Source organism: Hypomesus nipponensis, chromosome 1, assembly GCF_054491055.1.
Source record: "Hypomesus nipponensis isolate SF chromosome 1, ASM5449105v1, whole genome shotgun sequence".
Classification (NCBI taxonomy): domain Eukaryota; kingdom Metazoa; phylum Chordata; class Actinopteri; order Osmeriformes; family Osmeridae; genus Hypomesus; species Hypomesus nipponensis.
Genome location: NC_140361.1, coordinates 3,667,220 through 3,680,231, shown reverse-complemented (window position 1 = coordinate 3,680,231; position 13,012 = coordinate 3,667,220).

Sequence of the window (13,012 nt, the reverse complement as noted above, 5' to 3'; positions counted from 1 at the left end):
AACCTTTGAATTAATCACTCTCTTCAAAGAGAGACACAGAGAGCCCCACCTTTAGACTGGGCAGGACGACAACAAAGTCACAGCAGCGTGACATTGTTGAACTTTTCACTGCGGGTTCATACACGTCCAGGCTTCTAGCTAATATGTATGCATTCCCATCTGCCATTGTCTTGGCAAAGCCAAAGCAAGAAGACGATCATAGAGACAGGACAGCATCAGTCCGAAGGCTCCTACCGCTGCTCTCTCGGCTTGCTATGATGAGCTCAGCAGTGACTCGTGGAATGAGCACTTGAAGGGGGCGTCTGGACTGCGTCTTTTGTCTACACCGCCAAGCTATCAGGCCTCTTGAAACGTTATGTCGCCATGCAGTCCAGGGCTGTGCCATTTTCATTCCTTTCCGACTACCGCTCTCTTCCACCTGTCATCTCAGCTCCACCACCCTCCGGCTCACTCGATGACAGCTGTCGAACGTGAGGGGATTGGCAAACCGCGATTGAGAGTTGTATCACTCACTTTGATGTGATAGTCACACAAGTTTGCTCAATGAAGGTTAGGAGTTAGGTGTAAGTGTTAGGAATGACAATGATCAAATATACCATCCGTTTACTACCAGACAGGCTTCATGAATGGCACCCAAACAGAAATAAGTGCTCCAAGTTGGCCTTACATCTACATGTATTCATTTAGCAAACGCTTTTTTCCACAGCGACTTTCAAGAGCGCTTTAAAAAAAGTGCATAGGTCAATGATCATAAACAACGAGATACCCCCAAAAACATTGCGGGCAGCCAAAACATGAAGCATACATTGTGAAAAGCAAATAAGTGCCAATGGGAAGATAGTTACATAAGAGCATGTAGGCTGGTTAAACTAATTACAATTAAACCACATGAACCTCAAAAGTGCAAGGGTGTACCTGTAGGAAATCAAGCAACAAGAATATAATTAATATACATTAAAATAATTTAAAATATTCTGGGACAGGTCTTCAAATGTAATGCAGACTATATTTACAGGTTCTCACACAATCCAGATATAGTATAGTTCAGGTATAATCCTAGTATATTTCAGGTATGGGATAGTCCATACAAATTCTAGGTATAGTCCAGGTTTAGTCCAGATTCAGTCCAGTTGTATACCTAGTGTTGTATGTGTGTGTTCAGTGTGGCTTGCTACTTGGTTGATACAGATCAGGAAGTTTAAAAAGCATATCATCCTCCCAGGATGTGAGAAAGCCCACAACCAGCATGATGGGAAGGCTGATATATGAGGCTCCAGCCATTGAAGTCGGTCTCTAGTAATCCCACGACCAGGCTGAGGGTGTTTGGAGAAACACAAATAGTACCATCATGGCTCGATTTCAATGAGCAGCCCCCTCTGGTCCTCCATTCATCTGCCCAGCTATCTCTGTACAATCTCCTGCCTGAGTTGTATTACCTCTGCCTGAAACTGATGGCGAGGAAGATCATCTTAATGGACAAAACAGTGACACAGCAATGTTGATGAAACGCTTCACCATTCGTGATACAGGTAAAACCTTTTCTCTTCATACTCTCTCAAGGTCAAGAGGGTAGCATTGATCACTCAGGTTTTGCCCTGACAGCTTTAGGACTGGGGTGTTGCTCAGTCTACGCCGTCTGATATCTGAGCAGCTGGAGAACCGTGGAAAGAGAACGTAGTCCCAAGAGAAAATATCACTGTGCTGAAAGTAGACTTATAAAGTAGTACAAACACATGTAACACACATTAAAATGGTCTTGTGTGCGAATGTACAATACACATACATTTTATGAAAATTCAAATTGTGTAGAAAAAGATAAACAATATGAAAATGTATTAAACCTTCATTTAATATTTCGAAATTAGATTGAGGTAAACCCTTTTTTTCTTGGGGTGACACCTTTGGAGGGGAAGTTGGAGTCCCCATGTTGTTAACACCAGCTGGTACTATCAGACCAGCAGTCTGCTGGACTGGAAGTGAAAGGAAGGGATCTGGGGGGTTTCTTTTGGACTACAAATGTGACTCAAGTTTTCATGTAGCTTATAAATGATCTGATGACTGTAGTATAAAGGATGGGGGTCAATTCTGTGTGTTCAGGATGTCTTCACCATCCTGCCATCTCTCTAGGAAGATAAGTGACTCTTCAAAAACAAAAGTCACAAAAGCTCAAGAAGCATCTAGTAGTAATAGTTAGTAGAATATTCTGCAGTCCTCCGTACAGTGAAATAAAGCAACGTATGCCCACATTGTCAAATGAAAAACCGACAACAATCAAATAACTTTTTCTTCGTGCTTATGTCAGCAAATTTGTTCAAAAACCAATCCTATCCAATCAACCTAATTCGCCATGGGGTGTGACAGTTTCATACTGTTTGTGGCGCCTCTCTCTGCGCCTGTTTAAAATTAGCTCCAATTTCCCACATAAAAAATAATAGCTAGCAGTGGCTGCTGTGCTGGTACTGGTGGAGCGGTAGGCCTCCCTAATGAGGCAGCAGGTATCTGCTGCTGGGCCTAACCTGATTTCACTCACAGCTAAAGAGCAGATCCTATGGCGCGTAAGTGGTCGTGATGGATGAGTGCTACAGCTCATCATCATCCCCCCCCACCCCCCCACCACCCCCCCCCCCCTCCCCCCCCCCCCCCTTCCATCCCAGTCTCAAAATCTGCTGTTGAAACAGTACAAGATGGGGGGCGACTGGCTGGTGCCTCTCCCACCCCCCCTCCATCCCCCCCTCCCTCCCTCTGTGACATCATCACTACTGGCGGAGAGTTCTGTTGTCGTTGGCTGTGAGTGCTACCCATGTCTCCAGCATTAATAATGCAACTCCAGTTGTAGGAGACCTGGGGTTTCAGTTAGCCAAGCATGAGTGCACCACTTAAGGTGGCGTGGCATCGAGTTGTCTGGAGTGTCTATCTCCCTCCCTCCGCCCAGCCTTGCCGTGGTGTCCCACGTCCAGCCCTCAAGGGCACGGAGATGTGGTTCCCGGGGTCAGGGGACCATGCGGTGGGACATCAATAGGTGGTAACTTGAGTAAACACTGGGTAAGGCTCCCATGCACTGGTGCACACTGTTGACTGTTTAAACAGACTTGTTTTCAGAAAGCAACAAAAGTACACTAAGACGGATTCTTAAATCCACTCTCGGCTGACCCCATCAAGGTATTTTAATACTCCAGTTGAGTTGAATCACGTCTGTTTGTCTTGAAGAGTTGCGACTCTTCTGTTGTTGTTGTTGTTGTTCTTTCTTTCAATTCACTCGAGGTTGCCGTGGCAATCTAAAATGATAATTACCCAAAAGACCTAATCAACATTGGAATGATTATGTCATTAAATCACTAACAAGCAACAATGAGATGGTAAACATCTTGTGTTATTTAGTTTGGAGTTAGATCAAGTTGGAGAAACAACTAGACTCTTGCGTTTTGTATATTAATTTTGATTTAACCAAGAGGGAAAAACAACTTTATTTGATTGTAGTTTAAAGGAATGAATCATTTTCATGTTTCAAAATTTGCATATAGGGTAATGGGAATGAATTATTGGAATGAGCATACATAGATGCACAAAGGTTGTGAAAGTGATCATGTTGATTGATTTCAGACAGATTGCGGATATAGGTGCTCAGATTCATCAATATTTAAGGGAGAGATGAATTACTGATATCTAAAGGCTCTTTAGCTGACGTTCTGACCTTAAGAGTCTCCTCTGAAAGACAGACAGGGAGACCGATACATGGAGTTCTGGTCAGTAAAGTTGAGCAGCAGTCAATTAAAGCTTTAAAGTGTGTCTCTCTTCTTCTGCCCGTTCCTTCTCCGTTCCGCTTGAGCGACAGACCAGACCCCGACACCATCTGCTGGAAAGCCTTCCTAAACTTGACCCTGTTGCTCCTGCGGGGTTGACCTCCAAGGCCACTGCGTGACCCCTGAAACCTGGCATCGTTAAAGTGAGTCCGACTTTCCGTATCAATCAGTTTAACACACCGTGGTAATAATGCGTAAGCCCCGGTCTGGACGAGAGCTCTCCATGTGCAGCAGTTACAGAGCAGCAACGACAAAACAACATCAACAGCAGCAAAGAGAGAGAGTAGATGGGTGGGCATTAAACAGCCATAAATCTGGAAGAGGTCTACGGGTTTTCTGTGTTGCCAGTATTTAACATGAGGGACATGAGGACCAGACAGCACATTAAGCGTGATGCGTTCCAGAGGCAGCTAAGTTCGGTGCACTTTCACTGGCTCTGCGAAACTCTGGTCTTTTTCTTGGGATCTGCTTCTCATCTTTTGTCACAGTTTGAGATTGTGTTGGAGATGCCTGAGGGTAGCGGTCTAGCTTTTAATTAAAGCAGGAAATGTTTATTTTTATTTTAAAAAGCCAATAATTTATTGTTTTTCTCATATTAAGAAAAGGAAGTTAATATCTCATTACTGTAAATGCTCAAATATATGCAAGGTCCCTACAGGGAGCTTGGGGCATGGGTTTATTATTCACAGAGTTTAATTATTTTGTTGTAATATTTCTGAAGAAACATCCTTTTACATCATATTTTATTGGAGAAAAGACTGGGTTAGTTGGAAATAAAACTATAATATATCAACATAAACAACAACAACAATCATATTCAGTTGGGTTGATCAGCATCACCTTGATGAAAGTGCATCAATATAAAAAAAACAATCTTGGGTTCTCAATCTCAAATTGGTTTCATTAGAAACTTTGCTTTCAATCAAGTTTACAATGAAGTCACAATTTGCTTTGAGTAAACGACATTTCAAAAGACAGGCATCAAAGTCTATCTCTTGATTACAATAGATCACAATAACTTAAATGACACTGGCAAAATTGAGCCCCTTCTGTCCCAGACTAAACAGAAGAAAAAGCAGAAAGTAAAGAAGCTTACAGCCTGATGAATGCCAGTAACCATAGCAACATCTGCACACAGGTTCCCATCTGTGATTGGTCAATTGTAATATGACTTAGCGACCATGAAAACAAACTATACTTTAACCCAAACAAACTCTAAAAGTGTTTAAAGCAGAATCAATTCCACACCAGTCACCGTTCATCAATTTGACTAATGAAAAAAAGAACCATCCCCTTATCAAAGCTCATCCTCAGAAGTGTCTACCCATCAGTCAGAGGAAAACAAGACGTTAGTGACGTCTTGGTTCCTGTCGCTCAGCCGGTTACGCACCTCAAGTGAGCTGGGTGTCTATTTGGCCGAGTCATGGGGCTCTTTCTGACTGGTCAATAGATAAATGTTGCAGTCATTGATTGGGGTATTTTAAGTTTTGGGATAGGGTGCTCTGGTTTCACTGCCCAACTGCTCATTCTGCCTCCCTGCCTCACTGCTCAGTCTGCCTCCCTGCCTCACTGCTCAGTCTGCCTCCCCTGCCTCACTGCTCAGTCTGCCTCCCCTGCCTCACTGCTCAGTCTGCCTCCCCTGCCTCACTGCTCAGTCTGCCTCCCCTGCCTCACTGCTCAGTCTGCCTCCCTGCCTCACTGCTCAGTGTGCCTCCCCTGCCTCACTGCTCAGTCTGCCTCCCCTGCCTCACTGCTCAGTCTGCCTCCCCTGCCTCACTGCTCAGTCTGCCTCCCCTGCCTCACTGCTCAGTCTGCCTCCCCTGCCTCACTGCTCAGTCTGCCTCCCCTGCCTCACTGCTCAGTCTGCCTCCCCTGTCTCACTGCTCAGTTTGCCTTCCTGCCTCACTGCTCAGTCTGCCTCCCCTGCCTCACTGCTCAGTCTGTCTGAATCACAGAGGACCATAAATTAACCCGCTGTCATTTGATACATGTAATGTAAAGCCATCTTCTTAAAGAAGAGGAGAGGGTCAAGGGTCAGCGAGAGAACGGTTGGAAAATAACAACCCCGGCAACCATTCGGATGCGTTTTAATGATGATGGAAACAAAGCGAATGGTTGTAACGTTGTTAACTGAGCAAGGTTGTCACATCAGCGTTTAACACGGTCTAGCCTCCCCTCTCCGTCTCAGCGACTGAGATGTACAAGGCCTATTCCACAAACCTCTAATGGAAACCAAAGCACATGACTCACGTGGGAAATAAGCACCGATGAACCCAGTGATGGAAAAGGCTGAATGTGCTGGCAACATTACCCAGAGTCCTCCCTGACAATGGGCTGTGTTGGTGTGTGTGTGTGTGTGTGTGTGTGTGTGTGTGTGTGTGGGTGTGTGTGTGGGTGATGAGTTTTTGTGTGGATATGCAAGTGAGTGTGTGGGTGCATGTGTGGGTGTGGGTGTGTGTGTGTGTGTGTGTGTATGCATGTGTGCGATGCAAGTTTGCGTGTGAATGTGTATGTGTTTGTAGGTGTGTGTGTTTATGTGTGCGTGCGCCTGTTCATTTGGGGCAGGCTAGATAATTTACTGCTCTGGTGTTCAGTGCTCTGCCATCATGATCAGAAAACATTTGGTCGCCCCCTATCACAATCAAACACTCTTCCAGTCACAACTAAAGCTGAGGCTAGCTGGATTACTGTGAAACTGAAGCTGAGGTTTGAAAAACGACCTTCTCCACCATGGCACATCAGCTTGACAGGAAATATGTGGATGTTGAGACTTTCTGACGTTAATGAGACACCTCACAGCTGTGGGGAGCACAGCACTGGGCCCCTCTCTCTCTCTCTCTCTCTCTCTCTCTCTCTCTCTCTCTCTCTCTCTCTCTCTCTCTCTCTCTCTCTCTCTCTCTCTCTCTCTCTCTCTCTCTCTCTCTCTCCCCCTCTCTCTCTCTCTCTCTCTCTCTCTCTCTCTCTCTCTCTCCCTCTCTCTCTCTCTCTCTCTCTCTCTCTCTCTCTCTCTCTCTCTCTCTCTCTCTCAGTTCAGTTTCAGTCCAGCCCCAGTTACACCCCCAGACTCCAGGATCACAGGCAGAGTCGTCTACCTACAGATCAAACCTCACAAACAGAGAGAGAGTTAGAGGAGGAAACACAGGGGAGCTGCCAGTGTCCATGATGAACCTTGTGTCTGCAGTGCCTTCAGCTCCACAAGTCCAGCCAGCATGAAGACACATCAGCAGATATGAATCCAGAACGACTGCTTCGCTAAGACGATGTAATTGATCATGTGAACGGCTAATCCAGAACTGAGCATCGGGTGTGCGTCCCCCAAAGGCTTCCCCAGGGAAACATCATCTCCACCTCGCGCCATAGGCCTCCTCAGTAATGCTATCCACATCAGAGACACTGCTGCATTGATTTAGCACTTAGGCTCCACCGTCCCATATGAACGCTTCTCATCTCTGGCTGGAGGCCCGGGGGCAGCCGTCAAAGTTACCAATCAATGCCCAGAAGTTTGAAGATGGGGGAGCACGAGGGGGTTAGGGGGTCAAATGTGTTCTCTGGTCTGGAGGGGCAGTTTGATGGGAAGGGACAGGAGGTTCACCACTTGAATGGAATACGTGGGCAGATGGCTCCATCACCACCATGACACCCACCTCCTCTCCACCAGCACACAGCTTGCTGTGCAGGTGGAGAGACAACAGCTCTCCAATCCTTCTAGCAGCCACACTAATGTGATGATAATCAATACATTTTTTTCATTTAGCGGACGCTTTTAATCCCTAGCAACGTAGTTGTGTGTGTAGTGTGTGTGTGTGTGTGTGTTAGCGAGGGGGGTTTGAACCTGGGACCTCTTGATCTACAGTCAATGCTCTGACGCTGTCAGTTCCTCTAACCCCTCAAATCCTGATTGTGAGCTACATGTCCTGACTGACAGCTACAGCGTGACATTGTGACTAAGTCAGAGACGTGAAGGTCTTCAGTGACCCTGTCAGAGTTAGGACGTCTGGATGGCTCTCAACCAATGGCATTGATGCTGACTTCTGTTATACGGATGCAGGTGGGAGTTGTAATCCCTGGACAGGCTGACTACCTGTGATAGACTCTCTCAAAGAACACTAACTGTGATGGAGAAAGTGTTTCTCCCAGAAGCGCACGGTATGCATTATAGCTTCCACTGAGAAACTTCTGGATCCTGTTACAGCGGATATTAATATCACTGCATTACAGCGCATGTATTATTAAAACTCGTTGCATTTAAAGCATCGTGGAATCTCAAATGGTGGTTTACGAAGCGTATCTGTGGACTGAGTACGTTTATAGGTAATGGGTCTATGACTTTCCAACTCAGTTGTCTTCACGCTCACTTATAGGAGTAAGATGAGTCCACGTGTTCAAGTAGGGGTACTGAAGAGTAGGGTAAAAATATACATTTATTTCATATCTGACTCAAATTTAGTGCACCAAAACACTGTCAGAACTTTGCACTTTTGATACTTTTGATCTTCTACTGTATTTTCTATATGCATATCTATTTGCTAAATGTATAAAATGTAGTAAAATGCCATAAAAACTCATTAAATCACAGTCTACGTCCCGCATGGATATGTGTCTTGTGGAATCAAACACGTTTCATATTCTCCTAGAACATTCATTTACCATCCTCCCACATTGTCTAAAATTGGAACGTGTAATTGTGTTGTTCTATCCTCATTAATTTCAAATAATAACTTCCATTTAATTTACAATAACAAGATTTGTCCTCAAGTCCTTCACAACATGAGACGTGAAGCTGTGCTTGACGCGGAGCTGGTTCAGAGCGGAGGGGTCTCTCTCTTTGCTGGGTCAGTGAACGCAGGTGACACGCAGGTGACATGCAGGTGACACGCAGGTGACACCTGTGAACGCAGGTGACACGCAGGTGACACCTGCGTTCCCACAGTCTGTACCCGTGGCATGCTACCCAGCTCTACAGCTAACCTCCCAGAACCTCTCACCTGAACAACCGTCAGCCCTACAGGTGTAATCCCCTTTGGGTTTGTACCCAATGTTACTTTATAAGCAATACCATCATGAAAACAGTTCATTCCCTCTGCGTGTCACCGGTAGGATTATAACTTCCGTGTGACAAGGTGGGGTCAACCAACACGAGACAGCGACGTCCCCAGACTGCTTCTCCTCTGTTTCCTGTGACGAGTTCTTCCACCTTGTGGGTCCTCAAAGCCGGGAGAAAACTGGGTGCCGTCGCGACAAATGAATACCGCTGCGTCTCTGAGGCAAATGAAGAGCCTTCGCTGTGACTGGAGGCAGATGTAGCAGGCTCTCCGCTCCCCTGTGCCACCTCCAGCCTATTAGTCTCTATAAAGGATGATGAATTAGAGGCAGAGGAGGGGGGTTGCCTGACAACTCAGGATGGGGTCATAAGAATGATAAAGTGTGTGGCGTTGCAGTCTTAATGGCCGGTTGAGGAGGAGGAAAAGCCACATGAAATCTAAAAGCAGGGATTTCCATGGTGCTTTTCCCCATTTGGAAGCCAATACAAATCTTGGTTAGAAGGCAACAATTAATCAAACCCTGCTTTCTCGACATACCACACAGTACACCAGTTAAAAAACAGAAACTTTTTTTTCCACACAGAGGGAATTATCATTGGGATTGGTTGGAACATTACAGGGATACCGAGCAAAGAAGATGAATCAACATCGATTTATCAGCCCCCCCCCTCCTCCCAAACTAACAGTACACCAAGCCTAGTGTTGTTGTATCTGTCAGCATACCCTCCTGTTGACGTGGCGACGTGTAGCCTAGCACAGGGAGCATCCATCAAACCCTGTCTCCTCACCCACATCCAACCTTCATTTAGTTATTTGTTGCAGAAATGATTAATAGTCTCATAATGTGTTGTTCCTGTGCACGCGTGCAGCAGCTGTAATTACACAACATGGTGTTCCCAGCTTCCTTCTTGAGGATAGTGGGCCGAGAGACACTAACTCTGACCATCCTGCCGTCCCCAGATTTAGGAGAGATTTAGAGGGGTTGAGTACATCACAGAAGGACAGTGTTCGACTGCTGATCAAGAGGTCACAGGTTCGAATCCCCCTTTGTACGTTGTTGTGGAGGAAAGGGTGCAATGTGTGAAAACATTTCTATTTAGCTTTACCTGAAGTTCTATATATGTGTCTCTCTATGACTCTTGTCTGATATTTTTTGCACGAGAGGGAAGCAAAATACTCATTGCCACATGGGGCAGGCACTTCTGTTAGACGGTTAAACATCGATGCAAACAAATCTGAAACCGATCACACTGTGCTTGAGATAGTACGCAAGAAAACTGGGCTCATGACCTCATTCTCTCTAACCATTAGCTTTGAAGAAGTGCATTTGCTGTTCTCCCTTGCCAGCCCTATGCCTCATTTGTCAATGTCAGAGGTAAGGTTTTATAAAGGCAAAACCACAAAAAGATCCCACACTAAGTGTCTTTTCTGAGGAATCTGATGCACAGTTGCTTTCATAGTTATGGTCATGTGGGGATGAAGGCGTAGCTTACGAGGTTCTGATTCCTAATGGTGCTTCTCAACTACAAGGTCAAGTCAGGTGGAACCAGAATGTTTTCGGTCCCAGGATCCATCTTTGAAGTCTGCAGCTCTGTTTACTGTTGACGCTACACGTCTGAACTAGGTCAGTGAAGCTTCAGACAGCCCGAACTGCTCCAAGTCCATCAATCATAGACTCAGTTCCTCAAGGAAAAACATGAGGGAGTTGTTTTCCTTCCAAGCGTCTGGTTGATTCAACAGTCAAATCTTAGTATACCTTATAGCTTGTAGACTTGAAGATGGAATTGACTTCATTCAGAAACAAAAACATTTCTTTATCAGACACTCGCTCTAACTTTCCTGTGTCTACTCTGTCATCATCAGTAGAGGTTAATGGATGGAAGCAGAGAGGAACTGTTTTTGCTGCGCTGTGTTTTGTGTGTGTGAGTATGTGTGTGTGTGTGTGTGTGTCTGTCTCTGTGTGTGTGTATCGGCTGCATGCCTCCTGTCAGGGTGCACAATGTCATGACCAAGTCCCCGGTACCCATCAATCTACCCTGGCCCCGCCCCTTTGTGAGACTACTGTACAACAACCTGCTCTCGCTGACAACAAATATACCTCAGAGGGTCGTCAAGAGGAAGTAGTGAGTGAGGGGCTTCCTGGATGAGTGCATGCAGACAGGAAGTGAATGTGCGGGAGTGTGTCTGTGAGCGTGGGAGCAGTGAAGGAGGAAGCCTTCCCACCACCACCCCCCCTCCCCCATCCCCTATTCTCCCCCCTTCACCCCTCCTCTCCTCTCCCACTCACCCATCACCAGCCCTCTCCTGCCCCCTTCCTCCCCCCCCCCTGTCCTCCACCCTCCCCCCCCCTTCCTCCCCCCTCAAACTCACCCATCAGCTCCCCTGTCATCCCCTCTCTTACCTTCATGATGCAATCAATGCATCATGCGATTTCTACTGATTGATTGATTTTCCTATTAAAGATCTCAACTCGACAACCCGGGGGGCAATAACAACTGACAAAAAGCAGGGACAGGTGACAGAGTCATTGGCGCCGTCATTGCAACTGCAGTGGACGTCCCTCCTCCTCCCCCCCGCCTGTGTGTGACAGTCCTCCCGCTGGGAGCCCTGTCTCCGAGGACACGCGGTGACACTCAGCGAGAGAGACGGACCTTGTGTGTCATCGCGCCTCTCTCTCCTGACGGACACATGCGTCACATCATTAACTCCGGCTCAGATCCGTCCCCATGCGTACGGAACGCTGTTACACAAGATTCCCACAGCAGTGGGACTGTGAGGGTGAAGTACTGACATGGAAAGAAGTCGTCTGGAGTCAGGTGGCTGAGCGGTGAGGGAATCGGGCTAGAAATCTGAAGGTCACTAGTTTGATTCCCGGCTGCACCAAAATGACGTTGTGTCCTACCTGCCTCGGGGGGAATGTCCCTGTACTTACTGTGAGTCGCTCTGGATAAGAGTGTCTGCTAAATGACTAAATGTAAATGTCTGACCTCAGACACACGCACCCAAAACACTGTTTATCAACCGCAGCCAAAACAGACAGTGCGTGCGGATTCCAAAGCGCCGGAGTCTTCATCGCCGCGATGAGATTTCGGTTTCAAATCGTTTGGGGTCTCCCTCGCGGACCCCGTGCGTCTGCTGCTTGAGCTGCAGTAATGGATGGCGGCGTGTGTTTTGCTGTGATAGTGTGTCTGCCGCTCGCCCGCTTCCTTCCGCGGGTCTCTCAGTGCCTCTGCTGTCTAAACAGGTCATGTGTCTGTGGATGAAGATGGATGAGGCTGAGGAGGGAAACGAGCACGTGACGACAGAGAGTGACCAGGCACGAGGAGATGTTTCCTATCGTACCTTGCGTAGCGTCGTACCTTGTGCTTCCTGTATGTCTCTGTGTCTCTGTGTGTGTGTGTGTCTGTATGGGCTTGTATGAGTGTGTGTGTGTATGTACGTGCGTGTGTGTGTGACGGCGAGGACACATGCCCCACTCTAAGTCCTTTTACACCCTCCATTAGAGATGACCTTTGACCCTACCGGTTGTGATCATGTGATTTGGAACACAGAGGTCACGCAAGCCTGTCACAACACAAACGCTGATGGCTAGCAACCGGACAGAGGCTCTGCGAAAACACAGCTGAAAATCTGCCTCTTTCTGAAAGTGATTGAGTTATGACCTCATTGTGGGATAACAGTGTGTCTACATACATGTGCCTTGTTCAGACACGCTTTGATGGTCCTTCATGGAGACAGGGGAGTCAGTAAATCATGCTTAAATATCCCCGGATGATCTGACACCTGATTGGCTGCCGGCCCAGATCATCCGAGAGCTGATTGGTTGCTGGCCAAGACAAGCTGACACCTGATTGGTTGCCGTTCCAAATAATGTGAAAGCTGATTTGTTGCTGGCCCAGACAATTTGAGAGCTGATTGGCTGTTGTCCCAGAGGCTGTATGGTTCCCTGGTTAGACCATAATGGACAACAATATTCACTAACACACTGTGGCTCACTTTAATTTGGCCGTGTAATCCAATGAGAGGCATTAGAGCAGCAGGTAATTCTTAGTGACGTTAATAAATATCAGTTTTATTAGGATATAATTGTGGTCATCGTAAAGGTTATTGCTTTCATAACATTTGATATTTCATGCTTAAATCTCATCTAATTGTGATTTGATCTTATTA